The sequence below is a fragment of the Lissotriton vulgaris genome, chromosome 1_1, assembly GCF_964263255.1.
Source record: "Lissotriton vulgaris chromosome 1_1, aLisVul1.2, whole genome shotgun sequence".
Taxonomy (NCBI): Eukaryota; Metazoa; Chordata; class Amphibia; order Caudata; family Salamandridae; genus Lissotriton; species Lissotriton vulgaris.
This window is the reverse complement of record NC_141685.1, coordinates 231051761-231068566: the sequence shown is the minus strand read 5'-3', so window position 1 is coordinate 231068566 and position 16806 is coordinate 231051761. Positions and strand designations below refer to the sequence as shown.

The following is a 16806-nucleotide window of genomic DNA, read 5'->3' as shown; positions in this document are numbered from 1 at the left end:
AGCAGTCATTCTACTTGTAAATCGTGCCAATTGAGTGGAACAGCGGCCTAGGATTCACCACTGCTTCATCTCATTTTCCAACAGATTGTAGACGTAAATTGGTTTTGATGGTACGCCTGTGCATGCTGAAATATTCAGAGCATATTCTGAATTTCAGTTAACACATCAGTAAGCATTTTGGCCATCAGTGAATTCAACCTTTTTTCTCAATCGGAATAGGCAAGGATAATGACAGATATATTTTACAATGTTAGAAAGTACATCATTTTATTTAATTGTGTGAATAAAAGGAATCTCCTCCCCGTCGGGGAATTGAACCCCGGTCTCCCGCGTGACAGGCGGGGATACTGACCACTATACTAACGAGGACTTATTGGCTTCAGTTAAACAGTGCTCACCTCCCTGGGGTTAAGGCATGCCCTCGATCAATTCTCAGTATTGTAATAGGCAGAATTGCTGCTTTTGGTTAGGACAAGTAATCTTTTTTCCTAAATTATTACAATACAGAAATTCCTAGCCAAAAACAATTAGTTTTATGAAGAAATTATTTCATTGAAATAAATATCTATCGATCTGTCTATCTAGCTATCTTTCTATTCATCAATATATATATATATATAATCAGCTCACTTTACCATTTGCAGCTTATAACTATTAGCCACCAGGGGTCACTACTAACCAAAAGCAGTCATTCTACTTGTAAATCGTGCCAATCGAGTGGAACAGCGGCCTAGGATTCACCACTGCTTCATCTCATTTTCCAACAGATTGTAGACGTAAATTGGTTTTGATGGTACGCCTGTGCATGCTGAAATATTCAGAGCATATTCTGAATTTCAGTTAACACATCAGTAAGCATTTTGGCCATCAGTGAATTCAACCTTTTTTCTCAATCGGAATAGGCAAGGATAATGACAGATATATTTTACAATGTTAGAAAGTACATCATTTTATTTAATTGTGTGAATAAAAGGAATCTCCTCCCCGTCGGGGAATTGAACCCCGGTCTCCCGCGTGACAGGCGGGGATACTGACCACTATACTAACGAGGACTTATTGGCTTCAGTTAAACAGTGCTCACCTCCCTGGGGTTAAGGCATGCCCTCGATCAATTCTCAGTATTGTAATAGGCAGAATTGCTGCTTTTGGTTAGGACAAGTAATCTTTTTTCCTAAATTATTACAATACAGAAATTCCTAGCCAAAAACAATTAGTTTTATGAAGAAATTATTTCATTGAAATAAATATCTATCGATCTGTCTATCTAGCTATCTTTCTATTCATCAATATATATATTTATATATATATATATATATATATATATATATATAATCAGCTCACTTTACCATTTGCAGCTTATAACTATTAGCCACCAGGGGTCACTCCTAACCAAAAGCAGTCATTCTACTTGTAAATCGTGCCAATTGAGTGGAACAGCGGCCTAGGATTCACCACTGCTTCATCTCATTTTCCAACAGATTGTAGACGTAAATTGGTTTTGATGGTACGCCTGTGCATGCTGAAATATTCAGAGCATATTCTGAATTTCAGTTAACACATCAGTAAGCATTTTGGCCATCAGTGAATTCAACCTTTTTTCTCAATCGGAATAGGCAAGGATAATGACAGATATATTTTACAATGTTAGAAAGTACATCATTTTATTTAATTGTGTGAATAAAAGGAATCGCCTCCCCGTCGGGGAATTGAACCCCGGTCTCCCGCGTGACAGGCGGGGATACTGACCACTATACTAACGAGGACTTATTGGCTTCAGTTAAACAGTGCTCACCTCCCTGGGGTTAAGGCATGCCCTCGATCAATTCTCAGTATTGTAATAGGCAGAATTGCTGCTTTTGGTTAGGACAAGTAATCTTTTTTCCTAAATTATTACAATACAGAAATTCCTAGCCAAAAACAATTAGTTTTATGAAGAAATTATTTCATTGAAATAAATATCTATCGATCTGTCTATCTAGCTATCTTTCTATTCATCAATATATATATTTATATAAATATATATATATATAATCAGCTCACTTTACCATTTGCAGCTTATAACTATTAGCCACCAGGGGTCACTACTAACCAAAAGCAGTCATTCTACTTGTAAATCGTGCCAATCGAGTGGAACAGCGGCCTAGGATTCACCACTGCTTCATCTCATTTTCCAACAGATTGTAGACGTAAATTGGTTTTGATGGTACGCCTGTGCATGCTGAAATATTCAGAGCATATTCTGAATTTCAGTTAACACATCAGTAAGCATTTTGGCCATCAGTGAATTCAACCTTTTTTCTCAATCGGAATAGGCAAGGATAATGACAGATATATTTTACAATGTTAGAAAGTACATCATTTTATTTAATTGTGTGAATAAAAGGAATCTCCTCCCCGTCGGGGAATTGAACCCCGGTCTCCCGCGTGACAGGCGGGGATACTGACCACTATACTAACGAGGACTTATTGGCTTCAGTTAAACAGTGCTCATCTCCCTGGGGTTAAGGCATGCCCTCGATCAATTCTCAGTATTGTAATAGGCAGAATTGCTGCTTTTGGTTAGGACAAGTAATCTTTTTTCCTAAATTATTACAATACAGAAATTCCTAGCCAAAAACAATTAGTTTTATGAAGAAATTATTTCATTGAAATAAATATCTATCGATCTGTCTATCTAGCTATCTTTCTATTCATCAATATATATATTTATATATATATATATATATATATATATAATCAGCTCACTTTACCATTTGCAGCTTATAACTATTAGCCACCAGGGGTCACTCCTAACCAAAAGCAGTCATTCTACTTGTAAATCGTGCCAATTGAGTGGAACAGCGGCCTAGGATTCACCACTGCTTCATCTCATTTTCCAACAGATTGTAGACGTAAATTGGTTTTGATGGTACGCCTGTGCATGCTGAAATATTCAGAGCATATTCTGAATTTCAGTTAACACATCAGTAAGCATTTTGGCCATCAGTGAATTCAACCTTTTTTCTCAATCGGAATAGGCAAGGATAATGACAGATATATTTTACAATGTTAGAAAGTACATCATTTTATTTAATTGTGTGAATAAAAGGAATCGCCTCCCCGTCGGGGAATTGAACCCCGGTCTCCCGCGTGACAGGCGGGGATACTGACCACTATACTAACGAGGACTTATTGGCTTCAGTTAAACAGTGCTCACCTCCCTGGGGTTAAGGCATGCCCTCGATCAATTCTCAGTATTGTAATAGGCAGAATTGCTGCTTTTGGTTAGGACAAGTAATCTTTTTTCCTAAATTATTACAATACAGAAATTCCTAGCCAAAAACAATTAGTTTTATGAAGAAATTATTTCATTGAAATAAATATCTATCGATCTGTCTATCTAGCTATCTTTCTATTCATCAATATATATATATATATAATCAGCTCACTTTACCATTTGCAGCTTATAACTATTAGCCACCAGGGGTCACTACTAACCAAAAGCAGTCATTCTACTTGTAAATCGTGCCAATCGAGTGGAACAGCGGCCTAGGATTCACCACTGCTTCATCTCATTTTCCAACAGATTGTAGACGTAAATTGGTTTTGATGGTACGCCTGTGCATGCTGAAATATTCAGAGCATATTCTGAATTTCAGTTAACACATCAGTAAGCATTTTGGCCATCAGTGAATTCAACCTTTTTTCTCAATCGGAATAGGCAAGGATAATGACAGATATATTTTACAATGTTAGAAAGTACATCATTTTATTTAATTGTGTGAATAAAAGGAATCTCCTCCCCGTCGGGGAATTGCACCCCGGTCTCCCGCGTGACAGGCGGGGATACTGACCACTATACTAACGAGGACTTATTGGCTTCAGTTAAACAGTGCTCATCTCCCTGGGGTTAAGGCATGCCCTCGATCAATTCTCAGTATTGTAATAGGCAGAATTGCTGCTTTTGGTTAGGACAAGTAATCTTTTTTCCTAAATTATTACAATACAGAAATTCCTAGCCAAAAACAATTAGTTTTATGAAGAAATTATTTCATTGAAATAAATATCTATCGATCTGTCTATCTAGCTATCTTTCTATTCATCAATATATATATTTATATATATATATATATATATAATCAGCTCACTTTACCATTTGCAGCTTATAACTATTAGCCACCAGGGGTCACTACTAACCAAAAGCAGTCATTCTACTTGTAAATCGTGCCAATCGAGTGGAACAGCGGCCTAGGATTCACCACTGCTTCATCTCATTTTCCAACAGATTGTAGACGTAAATTGGTTTTGATGGTACGCCTGTGCATGCTGAAATATTCAGAGCATATTCTGAATTTCAGTTAACACATCAGTAAGCATTTTGGCCATCAGTGAATTCAACCTTTTTTCTCAATCGGAATAGGCAAGGATAATGACAGATATATTTTACAATGTTAGAAAGTACATCATTTTATTTAATTGTGTGAATAAAAGGAATCTCCTCCCCGTCGGGGAATTGAACCCCGGTCTCCCGCGTGACAGGCGGGGATACTGACCACTATACTAACGAGGACTTATTGGCTTCAGTTAAACAGTGCTCACCTCCCTGGGGTTAAGGCATGCCCTCGATCAATTCTCAGTATTGTAATAGGCAGAATTGCTGCTTTTGGTTAGGACAAGTAATCTTTTTTCCTAAATTATTACAATACAGAAATTCCTAGCCAAAAACAATTAGTTTTATGAAGAAATTATTTCATTGAAATAAATATCTATCGATCTGTCTATCTAGCTATCTTTCTATTCATCAATATATATATTTATATATATATATATATATAATCAGCTCACTTTACCATTTGCAGCTTATAACTATTAGCCACCAGGGGTCACTACTAACCAAAAGCAGTCATTCTACTTGTAAATCGTGCCAATCGAGTGGAACAGCGGCCTAGGATTCACCACTGCTTCATCTCATTTTCCAACAGATTGTAGACGTAAATTGGTTTTGATGGTACGCCTGTGCATGCTGAAATATTCAGAGCATATTCTGAATTTCAGTTAACACATCAGTAAGCATTTTGGCCATCAGTGAATTCAACCTTTTTTCTCAATCGGAATAGGCAAGGATAATGACAGATATATTTTACAATGTTAGAAAGTACATCATTTTATTTAATTGTGTGAATAAAAGGAATCTCCTCCCCGTCGGGGAATTGAACCCCGGTCTCCCGCGTGACAGGCGGGGATACTGACCACTATACTAACGAGGACTTATTGGCTTCAGTTAAACAGTGCTCATCTCCCTGGGGTTAAGGCATGCCCTCGATCAATTCTCAGTATTGTAATAGGCAGAATTGCTGCTTTTGGTTAGGACAAGTAATCTTTTTTCCTAAATTATTACAATACAGAAATTCCTAGCCAAAAACAATTAGTTTTATGAAGAAATTATTTCATTGAAATAAATATCTATCGATCTGTCTATCTAGCTATCTTTCTATTCATCAATATATATATTTATATAAATATATATATATATAATCAGCTCACTTTACCATTTGCAGCTTATAACTATTAGCCACCAGGGGTCACTACTAACCAAAAGCAGTCATTCTACTTGTAAATCGTGCCAATCGAGTGGAACAGCGGCCTAGGATTCACCACTGCTTCATCTCATTTTCCAACAGATTGTAGACGTAAATTGGTTTTGATGGTACGCCTGTGCATGCTGAAATATTCAGAGCATATTCTGAATTTCAGTTAACACATCAGTAAGCATTTTGGCCATCAGTGAATTCAACCTTTTTTCTCAATCGGAATAGGCAAGGATAATGACAGATATATTTTACAATGTTAGAAAGTACATCATTTTATTTAATTGTGTGAATAAAAGGAATCTCCTCCCGGTCGGGGAATTGAACCCCGGTCTCCCGCGTGACAGGCGGGGATACTGACCACTATACTAACGAGGACTTATTGGCTTCACTTAAACAGTGCTCATCTCCCTGGGGTTAAGGCATGCCCTCGATCAATTCTCAGTATTGTAATAGGCAGAATTGCTGCTTTTGGTTAGGACAAGTAATCTTTTTTCCTAAATTATTACAATACAGAAATTCCTAGCCAAAAACAATTAGTTTTATGAAGAAATTATTTCATTGAAATAAATATCTATCGATCTGTCTATCTAGCTATCTTTCTATTCATCAATATATATATTTATATAAATATATATATATATAATCAGCTCACTTTACCATTTGCAGCTTATAACTATTAGCCACCAGGGGTCACTACTAACCAAAAGCAGTCATTCTACTTGTAAATCGTGCCAATCGAGTGGAACAGCGGCCTAGGATTCACCACTGCTTCATCTCATTTTCCAACAGATTGTAGACGTAAATTGGTTTTGATGGTACGCCTGTGCATGCTGAAATATTCAGAGCATATTCTGAATTTCAGTTAACACATCAGTAAGCATTTTGGCCATCAGTGAATTCAACCTTTTTTCTCAATCGGAATAGGCAAGGATAATGACAGATATATTTTACAATGTTAGAAAGTACATCATTTTATTTAATTGTGTGAATAAAAGGAATCTCCTCCCCGTCGGGGAATTGAACCCCGGTCTCCCGCGTGACAGGCGGGGATACTGACCACTATACTAACGAGGACTTATTGGCTTCAGTTAAACAGTGCTCACCTCCCTGGGGTTAAGGCATGCCCTCGATCAATTCTCAGTATTGTAATAGGCAGAATTGCTGCTTTTGGTTAGGACAAGTAATCTTTTTTCCTAAATTATTACAATACAGAAATTCCTAGCCAAAAACAATTAGTTTTATGAAGAAATTATTTCATTGAAATAAATATCTATCGATCTGTCTATCTAGCTATCTTTCTATTCATCAATATATATATTTATATATATATATATATATAATCAGCTCACTTTACCATTTGCAGCTTATAACTATTAGCCACCAGGGGTCACTACTAACCAAAAGCAGTCATTCTACTTGTAAATCGTGCCAATCGAGTGGAACAGCGGCCTAGGATTCACCACTGCTTCATCTCATTTTCCAACAGATTGTAGACGTAAATTGGTTTTGATGGTACGCCTGTGCATGCTGAAATATTCAGAGCATATTCTGAATTTCAGTTAACACATCAGTAAGCATTTTGGCCATCAGTGAATTCAACCTTTTTTCTCAATCGGAATAGGCAAGGATAATGACAGATATATTTTACAATGTTAGAAAGTACATCATTTTATTTAATTGTGTGAATAAAAGGAATCTCCTCCCCGTCGGGGAATTGAACCCCGGTCTCCCGCGTGACAGGCGGGGATACTGACCACTATACTAACGAGGACTTATTGGCTTCAGTTAAACAGTGCTCATCTCCCTGGGGTTAAGGCATGCCCTCGATCAATTCTCAGTATTGTAATAGGCAGAATTGCTGCTTTTGGTTAGGACAAGTAATCTTTTTTCCTAAATTATTACAATACAGAAATTCCTAGCCAAAAACAATTAGTTTTATGAAGAAATTATTTCATTGAAATAAATATCTATCGATCTGTCTATCTAGCTATCTTTCTATTCATCAATATATATATTTATATATATATATATATATAATCAGCTCACTTTACCATTTGCAGCTTATAACTATTAGCCACCAGGGGTCACTACTAACCAAAAGCAGTCATTCTACTTGTAAATCGTGCCAATCAAGTGGAACAGCGGCCTAGGATTCACCACTGCTTCATCTCATTTTCCAACAGATTGTAGACGTAAATTGGTTTTGATGGTACGCCTGTGCATGCTGAAATATTCAGAGCATATTCTGAATTTCAGTTAACACATCAGTAAGCATTTTGGCCATCAGTGAATTCAACCTTTTTTCTCAATCGGAATAGGCAAGGATAATGACAGATATATTTTACAATGTTAGAAAGTACATCATTTTATTTAATTGTGTGAATAAAAGGAATCTCCTCCCCGTCGGGGAATTGAACCCCGGTCTCCCGCGTGACAGGCGGGGATACTGACCACTATACTAACGAGGACTTATTGGCTTCAGTTAAACAGTGCTCATCTCCCTGGGGTTAAGGCATGCCCTCGATCAATTCTCAGTATTGTAATAGGCAGAATTGCTGCTTTTGGTTAGGACAAGTAATCTTTTTTCCTAAATTATTACAATACAGAAATTCCTAGCCAAAAACAATTAGTTTTATGAAGAAATTATTTCATTGAAATAAATATCTATCGATCTGTCTATCTAGCTATCTTTCTATTCATCAATATATATATTTATATATATATATATATATATATATATAATCAGCTCACTTTACCATTTGCAGCTTATAACTATTAGCCACCAGGGGTCACTCCTAACCAAAAGCAGTCATTCTACTTGTAAATCGTGCCAATTGAGTGGAACAGCGGCCTAGGATTCACCACTGCTTCATCTCATTTTCCAACAGATTGTAGACGTAAATTGGTTTTGATGGTACGCCTGTGCATGCTGAAATATTCAGAGCATATTCTGAATTTCAGTTAACACATCAGTAAGCATTTTGGCCATCAGTGAATTCAACCTTTTTTCTCAATCGGAATAGGCAAGGATAATGACAGATATATTTTACAATGTTAGAAAGTACATCATTTTATTTAATTGTGTGAATAAAAGGAATCTCCTCCCCGTCGGGGAATTGAACCCCGGTCTCCCGCGTGACAGGCGGGGATACTGACCACTATACTAACGAGGACTTATTGGCTTCAGTTAAACAGTGCTCACCTCCCTGGGGTTAAGGCATGCCCTCGATCAATTCTCAGTATTGTAATAGGCAGAATTGCTGCTTTTGGTTAGGACAAGTAATCTTTTTTCCTAAATTATTACAATACAGAAATTCCTAGCCAAAAACAATTAGTTTTATGAAGAAATTATTTCATTGAAATAAATATCTATCGATCTGTCTATCTAGCTATCTTTCTATTCATCAATATATATATATATATAATCAGCTCACTTTACCATTTGCAGCTTATAACTATTAGCCACCAGGGGTCACTACTAACCAAAAGCAGTCATTCTACTTGTAAATCGTGCCAATCGAGTGGAACAGCGGCCTAGGATTCACCACTGCTTCATCTCATTTTCCAACAGATTGTAGACGTAAATTGGTTTTGATGGTACGCCTGTGCATGCTGAAATATTCAGAGCATATTCTGAATTTCAGTTAACACATCAGTAAGCATTTTGGCCATCAGTGAATTCAACCTTTTTTCTCAATCGGAATAGGCAAGGATAATGACAGATATATTTTACAATGTTAGAAAGTACATCATTTTATTTAATAGTGTGAATAAAAGGAATCTCCTCCCCGTCGGGGAATTGAACCCCGGTCTCCCGCGTGACAGGCGGGGATACTGACCACTATACTAACGAGGACTTATTGGCTTCAGTTAAACAGTGCTCATCTCCCTGGGGTTAAGGCATGCCCTCGATCAATTCTCAGTATTGTAATAGGCAGAATTGCTGCTTTTGGTTAGGACAAGTAATCTTTTTTCCTAAATTATTACAATACAGAAATTCCTAGCCAAAAACAATTAGTTTTATGAAGAAATTATTTCATTGAAATAAATATCTATCGATCTGTCTATCTAGCTATCTTTCTATTCATCAATATATATATATATATAATCAGCTCACTTTACCATTTGCAGCTTATAACTATTAGCCACCAGGGGTCACTACTAACCAAAAGCAGTCATTCTACTTGTAAATCGTGCCAATCGAGTGGAACAGCGGCCTAGGATTCACCACTGCTTCATCTCATTTTCCAACAGATTGTAGACGTAAATTGGTTTTGATGGTACGCCTGTGCATGCTGAAATATTCAGAGCATATTCTGAATTTCAGTTAACACATCAGTAAGCATTTTGGCCATCAGTGAATTCAACCTTTTTTCTCAATCGGAATAGGCAAGGATAATGACAGATATATTTTACAATGTTAGAAAGTACATCATTTTATTTAATTGTGTGAATAAAAGGAATCTCCTCCCCGTCGGGGAATTGAACCCCGGTCTCCCGCGTGACAGGCGGGGATACTGACCACTATACTAACGAGGACTTATTGGCTTCAGTTAAACAGTGCTCATCTCCCTGGGGTTAAGGCATGCCCTCGATCAATTCTCAGTATTGTAATAGGCAGAATTGCTGCTTTTGGTTAGGACAAGTAATCTTTTTTCCTAAATTATTACAATACAGAAATTCCTAGCCAAAAACAATTAGTTTTATGAAGAAATTATTTCATTGAAATAAATATCTATCGATCTGTCTATCTAGCTATCTTTCTATTCATCAATATATATATATATATAATCAGCTCACTTTACCATTTGCAGCTTATAACTATTAGCCACCAGGGGTCACTCCTAACCAAAAGCAGTCATTCTACTTGTAAATCGTGCCAATTGAGTGGAACAGCGGCCTAGGATTCACCACTGCTTCATCTCATTTTCCAACAGATTGTAGACGTAAATTGGTTTTGATGGTACGCCTGTGCATGCTGAAATATTCAGAGCATATTCTGAATTTCAGTTAACACATCAGTAAGCATTTTGGCCATCAGTGAATTCAACCTTTTTTCTCAATCGGAGTAGGCAAGGATAATGACAGATATATTTTACAATGTTAGAAAGTACATCATTTTATTTAATTGTGTGAATAAAAGGAATCTCCTCCCCGTCTGGGAATTGAACCCCGGTCTCCCGCGTGACAGGCGGGGATACTGACCGCTATACTAACGAGGACTTATTGGCTTCAGTTAAACAGTGCTCACCTCCCTGGGGTTAAGGCATGCCCTCGATCAATTCTCAGTATTGTAATAGGCAGAATTGCTGCTTTTGGTTAGGACAAGTAATCTTTTTTCCTAAATTATTACAATACAGAAATTCCTAGCCAAAAACAATTAGTTTTATGAAGAAATTATTTCATTGAAATAAATATCTATCGATCTGTCTATCTAGCTATCTTTCTATTCATCAATATATATATATATATAATCAGCTCACTTTACCATTTGCAGCTTATAACTATTAGCCACCAGGGGTCACTACTAATCAAAAGCAGTCATTCTACTTGTAAATCGTGCCAATCGAGTGGAACAGCGGCCTAGGATTCACCACTGCTTCATCTCATTTTCCAACAGATTGTAGACGTAAATTGGTTTTGATGGTACGCCTGTGCATGCTGAAATATTCAGAGCATATTCTGAATTTCAGTTAACACATCAGTAAGCATTTTGGCCATCAGTGAATTCAACCTGTTTTCTCAATCGGAATAGGCAAGGATAATGACAGATATATTTTACAATGTTAGAAAGTACATCATTTTATTTAATTGTGTGAATAAAAGGAATCTCCTCCCCGTCGGGGAATTGAACCCCGGTCTCCCGCGTGACAGGCGGGGATACTGACCACTATACTAACGAGGACTTATTGGCTTCAGTTAAACAGTGCTCATCTCCCTGGGGTTAAGGCATGCCCTCGATCAATTCTCAGTATTGTAATAGGCAGAATTGCTGCTTTTGGTTAGGACAAGTAATCTTTTTTCCTAAATTATTACAATACAGAAATTCCTAGCCAAAAACAATTAGTTTTATGAAGAAATTATTTCATTGAAATAAATATCTATCGATCTGTCTATCTAGCTATCTTTCTATTCATCAATATATATATTTATATATATATATATATATATAATCAGCTCACTTTACCATTTGCAGCTTATAACTATTAGCCACCAGGGGTCACTACTAACCAAAAGCAGTCATTCTACTTGTAAATCGTGCCAATCGAGTGGAACAGCGGCCTAGGATTCACCACTGCTTCATCTCATTTTCCAACAGATTGTAGACGTAAATTGGTTTTGATGGTACGCCTGTGCATGCTGAAATATTCAGAGCATATTCTGAATTTCAGTTAACACATCAGTAAGCATTTTGGCCATCAGTGAATTCAACCTTTTTTCTCAATCGGAATAGGCAAGGATAATGACAGATATATTTTACAATGTTAGAAAGTACATCATTTTATTTAATTGTGTGAATAAAAGGAATCTCCTCCCCGTCGGGGAATTGAACCCCGGTCTCCCGCGTGACAGGCGGGGATACTGACCACTATACTAACGAGGACTTATTGGCTTCAGTTAAACAGTGCTCACCTCCCTGGGGTTAAGGCATGCCCTCGATCAATTCTCAGTATTGTAATAGGCAGAATTGCTGCTTTTGGTTAGGACAAGTAATCTTTTTTCCTAAATTATTACAATACAGAAATTCCTAGCCAAAAACAATTAGTTTTATGAAGAAATTATTTCATTGAAATAAATATCTATCGATCTGTCTATCTAGCTATCTTTCTATTCATCAATATATATATTTATATATATATATATATATATATATATATAATCAGCTCACTTTACCATTTGCAGCTTATAACTATTAGCCACTAGGGGTCACTCCTAACCAAAAGCAGTCATTCTACTTGTAAATCGTGCCAATTGAGTGGAACAGCGGCCTAGGATTCACCACTGCTTCATCTCATTTTCCAACAGATTGTAGACGTAAATTGGTTTTGATGGTACGCCTGTGCATGCTGAAATATTCAGAGCATATTCTGAATTTCAGTTAACACATCAGTAAGCATTTTGGCCATCAGTGAATTCAACCTTTTTTCTCAATCGGAATAGGCAAGGATAATGACAGATATATTTTACAATGTTAGAAAGTACATCATTTTATTTAATTGTGTGAATAAAAGGAATCGCCTCCCCGTCGGGGAATTGAACCCCGGTCTCCCGCGTGACAGGCGGGGATACTGACCACTATACTAACGAGGACTTATTGGCTTCAGTTAAACAGTGCTCACCTCCCTGGGGTTAAGGCATGCCCTCGATCAATTCTCAGTATTGTAATAGGCAGAATTGCTGCTTTTGGTTAGGACAAGTAATCTTTTTTCCTAAATTATTACAATACAGAAATTCCTAGCCAAAAACAATTAGTTTTATGAAGAAATTATTTCATTGAAATAAATATCTATCGATCTGTCTATCTAGCTATCTTTCTATTCATCAATATATATATATATATAATCAGCTCACTTTACCATTTGCAGCTTATAACTATTAGCCACCAGGGGTCACTCCTAACCAAAAGCAGTCATTCTACTTGTAAATCGTGCCAATCGAGTGGAACAGCGGCCTAGGATTCACCACTGCTTCATCTCATTTTCCAACAGATTGTAGACGTAAATTGGTTTTGATGGTACGCCTGTGCATGCTGAAATATTCAGAGCATATTCTGAATTTCAGTTAACACATCAGTAAGCATTTTGGCCATCAGTGAATTCAACCTTTTTTCTCAATCGGAATAGGCAAGGATAATGACAGATATATTTTACAATGTTAGAAAGTACATCATTTTATTTAATTGTGTGAATAAAAGGAATCTCCTCCCCGTCTGGGAATTGAACCCCGGTCTCCCGCGTGACAGGCAGGGATACTGACCACTATACTAACGAGGACTTATTGGCTTCAGTTAAACAGTGCTCATCTCCCTGGGGTTAAGGCATGCCCTCGATCAATTCTCAGTATTGTAATAGGCAGAATTGCTGCTTTTGGTTAGGACAAGTAATCTTTTTTCCTAAATTATTACAATACAGAAATTCCTAGCCAAAAACAATTAGTTTTATGAAGAAATTATTTCATTGAAATAAATATCTATCGATCTGTCTATCTAGCTATCTTTCTATTCATCAATATATATATTTATATATATATATATATATATATATATATAATCAGCTCACTTTACCATTTGCAGCTTATAACTATTAGCCACCAGGGGTCACTCCTAACCAAAAGCAGTCATTCTACTTGTAAATCGTGCCAATTGAGTGGAACAGCGGCCTAGGATTCACCACTGCTTCATCTCATTTTCCAACAGATTGTAGACGTAAATTGGTTTTGATGGTACGCCTGTGCATGCTGAAATATTCAGAGCATATTCTGAATTTCAGTTAACACATCAGTAAGCATTTTGGCCATCAGTGAATTCAACCTTTTTTCTCAATCGGAATAGGCAAGGATAATGACAGATATATTTTACAATGTTAGAAAGTACATCATTTTATTTAATTGTGTGAATAAAAGGAATCGCCTCCCCGTCGGGGAATTGAACCCCGGTCTCCCGCGTGACAGGCGGGGATACTGACCACTATACTAACGAGGACTTATTGGCTTCAGTTAAACAGTGCTCACCTCCCTGGGGTTAAGGCATGCCCTCGATCAATTCTCAGTATTGTAATAGGCAGAATTGCTGCTTTTGGTTAGGACAAGTAATCTTTTTTCCTAAATTATTACAATACAGAAATTCCTAGCCAAAAACAATTAGTTTTATGAAGAAATTATTTCATTGAAATAAATATCTATCGATCTGTCTATCTAGCTATCTTTCTATTCATCAATATATATATATATATAATCAGCTCACTTTACCATTTGCAGCTTATAACTATTAGCCACCAGGGGTCACTACTAACCAAAAGCAGTCATTCTACTTGTAAATCGTGCCAATCGAGTGGAACAGCGGCCTAGGATTCACCACTGCTTCATCTCATTTTCCAACAGATTGTAGACGTAAATTGGTTTTGATGGTACGCCTGTGCATGCTGAAATATTCAGAGCATATTCTGAATTTCAGTTAACACATCAGTAAGCATTTTGGCCATCAGTGAATTCAACCTGTTTTCTCAATCGGAATAGGCAAGGATAATGACAGATATATTTTACAATGTTAGAAAGTACATCATTTTATTTAATTGTGTGAATAAAAGGAATCTCCTCCCCGTCGGGGAATTGAACCCCGGTCTCCCGCGTGACAGGCGGGGATACTTACCACTATACTAACGAGGACTTATTGGCTTCAGTTAAACAGTGCTCATCTCCCTGGGGTTAAGGCATGCCCTCGATCAATTCTCAGTATTGTAATAGGCAGAATTGCTGCTTTTGGTTAGGACAAGTAATCTTTTTTCCTAAATTATTACAATACAGAAATTCCTAGCCAAAAACAATTAGTTTTATGAAGAAATTATTTCATTGAAATAAATATCTATCGATCTGTCTATCTAGCTATCTTTCTATTCATCAATATATATATTTATATATATATATATATATATAATCAGCTCACTTTACCATTTGCAGCTTATAACTATTAGCCACCAGGGGTCACTACTAACCAAAAGCAGTCATTCTACTTGTAAATCGTGCCAATCGAGTGGAACAGCGGCCTAGGATTCACCACTGCTTCATCTCATTTTCCAACAGATTGTAGACGTAAATTGGTTTTGATGGTACGCCTGTGCATGCTGAAATATTCAGAGCATATTCTGAATTTCAGTTAACACATCAGTAAGCATTTTGGCCATCAGTGAATTCAACCTTTTTTCTCAATCGGAATAGGCAAGGATAATGACAGATATATTTTACAATGTTAGAAAGTACATCATTTTATTTAATTGTGTGAATAAAAGGAATCTCCTCCCCGTCGGGGAATTGAACCCCGGTCTCCCGCGTGACAGGCGGGGATACTGACCACTATACTAACGAGGACTTATTGGCTTCAGTTAAACAGTGCTCACCTCCCTGGGGTTAAGGCATGCCCTCGATCAATTCTCAGTATTGTAATAGGCAGAATTGCTGCTTTTGGTTAGGACAAGTAATCTTTTTTCCTAAATTATTACAATACAGAAATTCCTAGCCAAAAACAATTAGTTTTATGAAGAAATTATTTCATTGAAATAAATATCTATCGATCTGTCTATCTAGCTATCTTTCTATTCATCAATATATATATATATATAATCAGCTCACTTTACCATTTGCAGCTTATAACTATTAGCCACCAGGGGTCACTACTAACCAAAAGCAGTCATTCTACTTGTAAATCGTGCCAATCGAGTGGAACAGCCGCCTAGGATTCACCACTGCTTCATCTCATTTTCCAACAGATTGTAGACGTAAATTGGTTTTGATGGTACGCCTGTGCATGCTGAAATATTCAGAGCATATTCTGAATTTCAGTTAACACATCAGTAAGCATTTTGGCCATCAGTGAATTCAACCTTTTTTCTCAATCGGAATAGGCAAGGATAATGACAGATATATTTTACAATGTTAGAAAGTACATCATTTTATTTAATTGTGTGAATAAAAGGAATCTCCTCCCCGTCGGGGAATTGAACCCCGGTCTCCCGCGTGACAGGCGGGGATACTGACCACTATACTAACGAGGACTTATTGGCTTCAGTTAAACAGTGCTCATCTCCCTGGGGTTAAGGCATGCCCTCGATCAATTCTCAGTATTGTAATAGGCAGAATTGCTGCTTTTGGTTAGGACAAGTAATCTTTTTTCCTAAATTATTACAATACAGAAATTCCTAGCCAAAAACAATTAGTTTTATGAAGAAATTATTTCATTGAAATAAATATCTATCGATCTGTCTATCTAGCTATCTTTCTATTCATCAATATATATATTTATATATATATATATATATATATATATATATATAATCAGCTCACTTTACCATTTGCAGCTTATAACTATTAGCCACCAGGGGTCACTCCTAACCAAAAGCAGTCATTCTACTTGTAAATCGTGCCAATTGAGTGGAACAGCGGCCTAGGATTCACCACTGCTTCATCTCATTTTCCAACAGATTGTAGACGTAAATTGGTTTTGATGGTACGCCTGTGCATGCTG

General features: G+C 36.8%; 20 non-coding genes across 20 annotated transcripts; all 20 read right to left on the bottom strand.

Annotated features, from left to right (window-relative positions):
• Positions 1-297: 297 nt before the first annotated feature.
• TRNAD-GUC (transfer RNA aspartic acid (anticodon GUC)) lies at positions 298-369 on the bottom strand. Its single transcript has one exon. It is a non-coding gene; the product is annotated as a tRNA-Asp (tRNA).
• Positions 370-980: 611 nt separating this feature from the next.
• On the bottom strand, positions 981-1052 carry TRNAD-GUC (transfer RNA aspartic acid (anticodon GUC)). Its single transcript has one exon. It is a non-coding gene; the product is annotated as a tRNA-Asp (tRNA).
• Positions 1053-1691: 639 nt separating this feature from the next.
• Positions 1692-1763, bottom strand: TRNAD-GUC (transfer RNA aspartic acid (anticodon GUC)). The gene has a single exon. It is a non-coding gene; the product is annotated as a tRNA-Asp (tRNA).
• A 627-nt stretch (positions 1764-2390) lies between these two features.
• On the bottom strand, positions 2391-2462 carry TRNAD-GUC (transfer RNA aspartic acid (anticodon GUC)). The gene has a single exon. It is a non-coding gene; the product is annotated as a tRNA-Asp (tRNA).
• A 633-nt stretch (positions 2463-3095) lies between these two features.
• Positions 3096-3167, bottom strand: TRNAD-GUC (transfer RNA aspartic acid (anticodon GUC)). Its single transcript has one exon. It is a non-coding gene; the product is annotated as a tRNA-Asp (tRNA).
• Positions 3168-4477: 1310 nt separating this feature from the next.
• On the bottom strand, positions 4478-4549 carry TRNAD-GUC (transfer RNA aspartic acid (anticodon GUC)). Its single transcript has one exon. It is a non-coding gene; the product is annotated as a tRNA-Asp (tRNA).
• A 625-nt stretch (positions 4550-5174) lies between these two features.
• On the bottom strand, positions 5175-5246 carry TRNAD-GUC (transfer RNA aspartic acid (anticodon GUC)). Its single transcript has one exon. It is a non-coding gene; the product is annotated as a tRNA-Asp (tRNA).
• Positions 5247-6572: 1326 nt separating this feature from the next.
• Positions 6573-6644, bottom strand: TRNAD-GUC (transfer RNA aspartic acid (anticodon GUC)). The gene has a single exon. It is a non-coding gene; the product is annotated as a tRNA-Asp (tRNA).
• Positions 6645-7269: 625 nt separating this feature from the next.
• TRNAD-GUC (transfer RNA aspartic acid (anticodon GUC)) lies at positions 7270-7341 on the bottom strand. Its single transcript has one exon. It is a non-coding gene; the product is annotated as a tRNA-Asp (tRNA).
• A 625-nt stretch (positions 7342-7966) lies between these two features.
• On the bottom strand, positions 7967-8038 carry TRNAD-GUC (transfer RNA aspartic acid (anticodon GUC)). Its single transcript has one exon. It is a non-coding gene; the product is annotated as a tRNA-Asp (tRNA).
• A 633-nt stretch (positions 8039-8671) lies between these two features.
• TRNAD-GUC (transfer RNA aspartic acid (anticodon GUC)) lies at positions 8672-8743 on the bottom strand. The gene has a single exon. It is a non-coding gene; the product is annotated as a tRNA-Asp (tRNA).
• Positions 8744-9354: 611 nt separating this feature from the next.
• TRNAD-GUC (transfer RNA aspartic acid (anticodon GUC)) lies at positions 9355-9426 on the bottom strand. The gene has a single exon. It is a non-coding gene; the product is annotated as a tRNA-Asp (tRNA).
• A 611-nt stretch (positions 9427-10037) lies between these two features.
• TRNAD-GUC (transfer RNA aspartic acid (anticodon GUC)) lies at positions 10038-10109 on the bottom strand. The gene has a single exon. It is a non-coding gene; the product is annotated as a tRNA-Asp (tRNA).
• Positions 10110-11403: 1294 nt separating this feature from the next.
• On the bottom strand, positions 11404-11475 carry TRNAD-GUC (transfer RNA aspartic acid (anticodon GUC)). Its single transcript has one exon. It is a non-coding gene; the product is annotated as a tRNA-Asp (tRNA).
• A 627-nt stretch (positions 11476-12102) lies between these two features.
• Positions 12103-12174, bottom strand: TRNAD-GUC (transfer RNA aspartic acid (anticodon GUC)). Its single transcript has one exon. It is a non-coding gene; the product is annotated as a tRNA-Asp (tRNA).
• Positions 12175-12809: 635 nt separating this feature from the next.
• Positions 12810-12881, bottom strand: TRNAD-GUC (transfer RNA aspartic acid (anticodon GUC)). The gene has a single exon. It is a non-coding gene; the product is annotated as a tRNA-Asp (tRNA).
• Positions 12882-14199: 1318 nt separating this feature from the next.
• On the bottom strand, positions 14200-14271 carry TRNAD-GUC (transfer RNA aspartic acid (anticodon GUC)). Its single transcript has one exon. It is a non-coding gene; the product is annotated as a tRNA-Asp (tRNA).
• Positions 14272-14882: 611 nt separating this feature from the next.
• Positions 14883-14954, bottom strand: TRNAD-GUC (transfer RNA aspartic acid (anticodon GUC)). Its single transcript has one exon. It is a non-coding gene; the product is annotated as a tRNA-Asp (tRNA).
• Positions 14955-15581: 627 nt separating this feature from the next.
• Positions 15582-15653, bottom strand: TRNAD-GUC (transfer RNA aspartic acid (anticodon GUC)). Its single transcript has one exon. It is a non-coding gene; the product is annotated as a tRNA-Asp (tRNA).
• Positions 15654-16264: 611 nt separating this feature from the next.
• Positions 16265-16336, bottom strand: TRNAD-GUC (transfer RNA aspartic acid (anticodon GUC)). The gene has a single exon. It is a non-coding gene; the product is annotated as a tRNA-Asp (tRNA).
• Between the last annotated feature and the right edge of the window lie 470 nt (positions 16337-16806).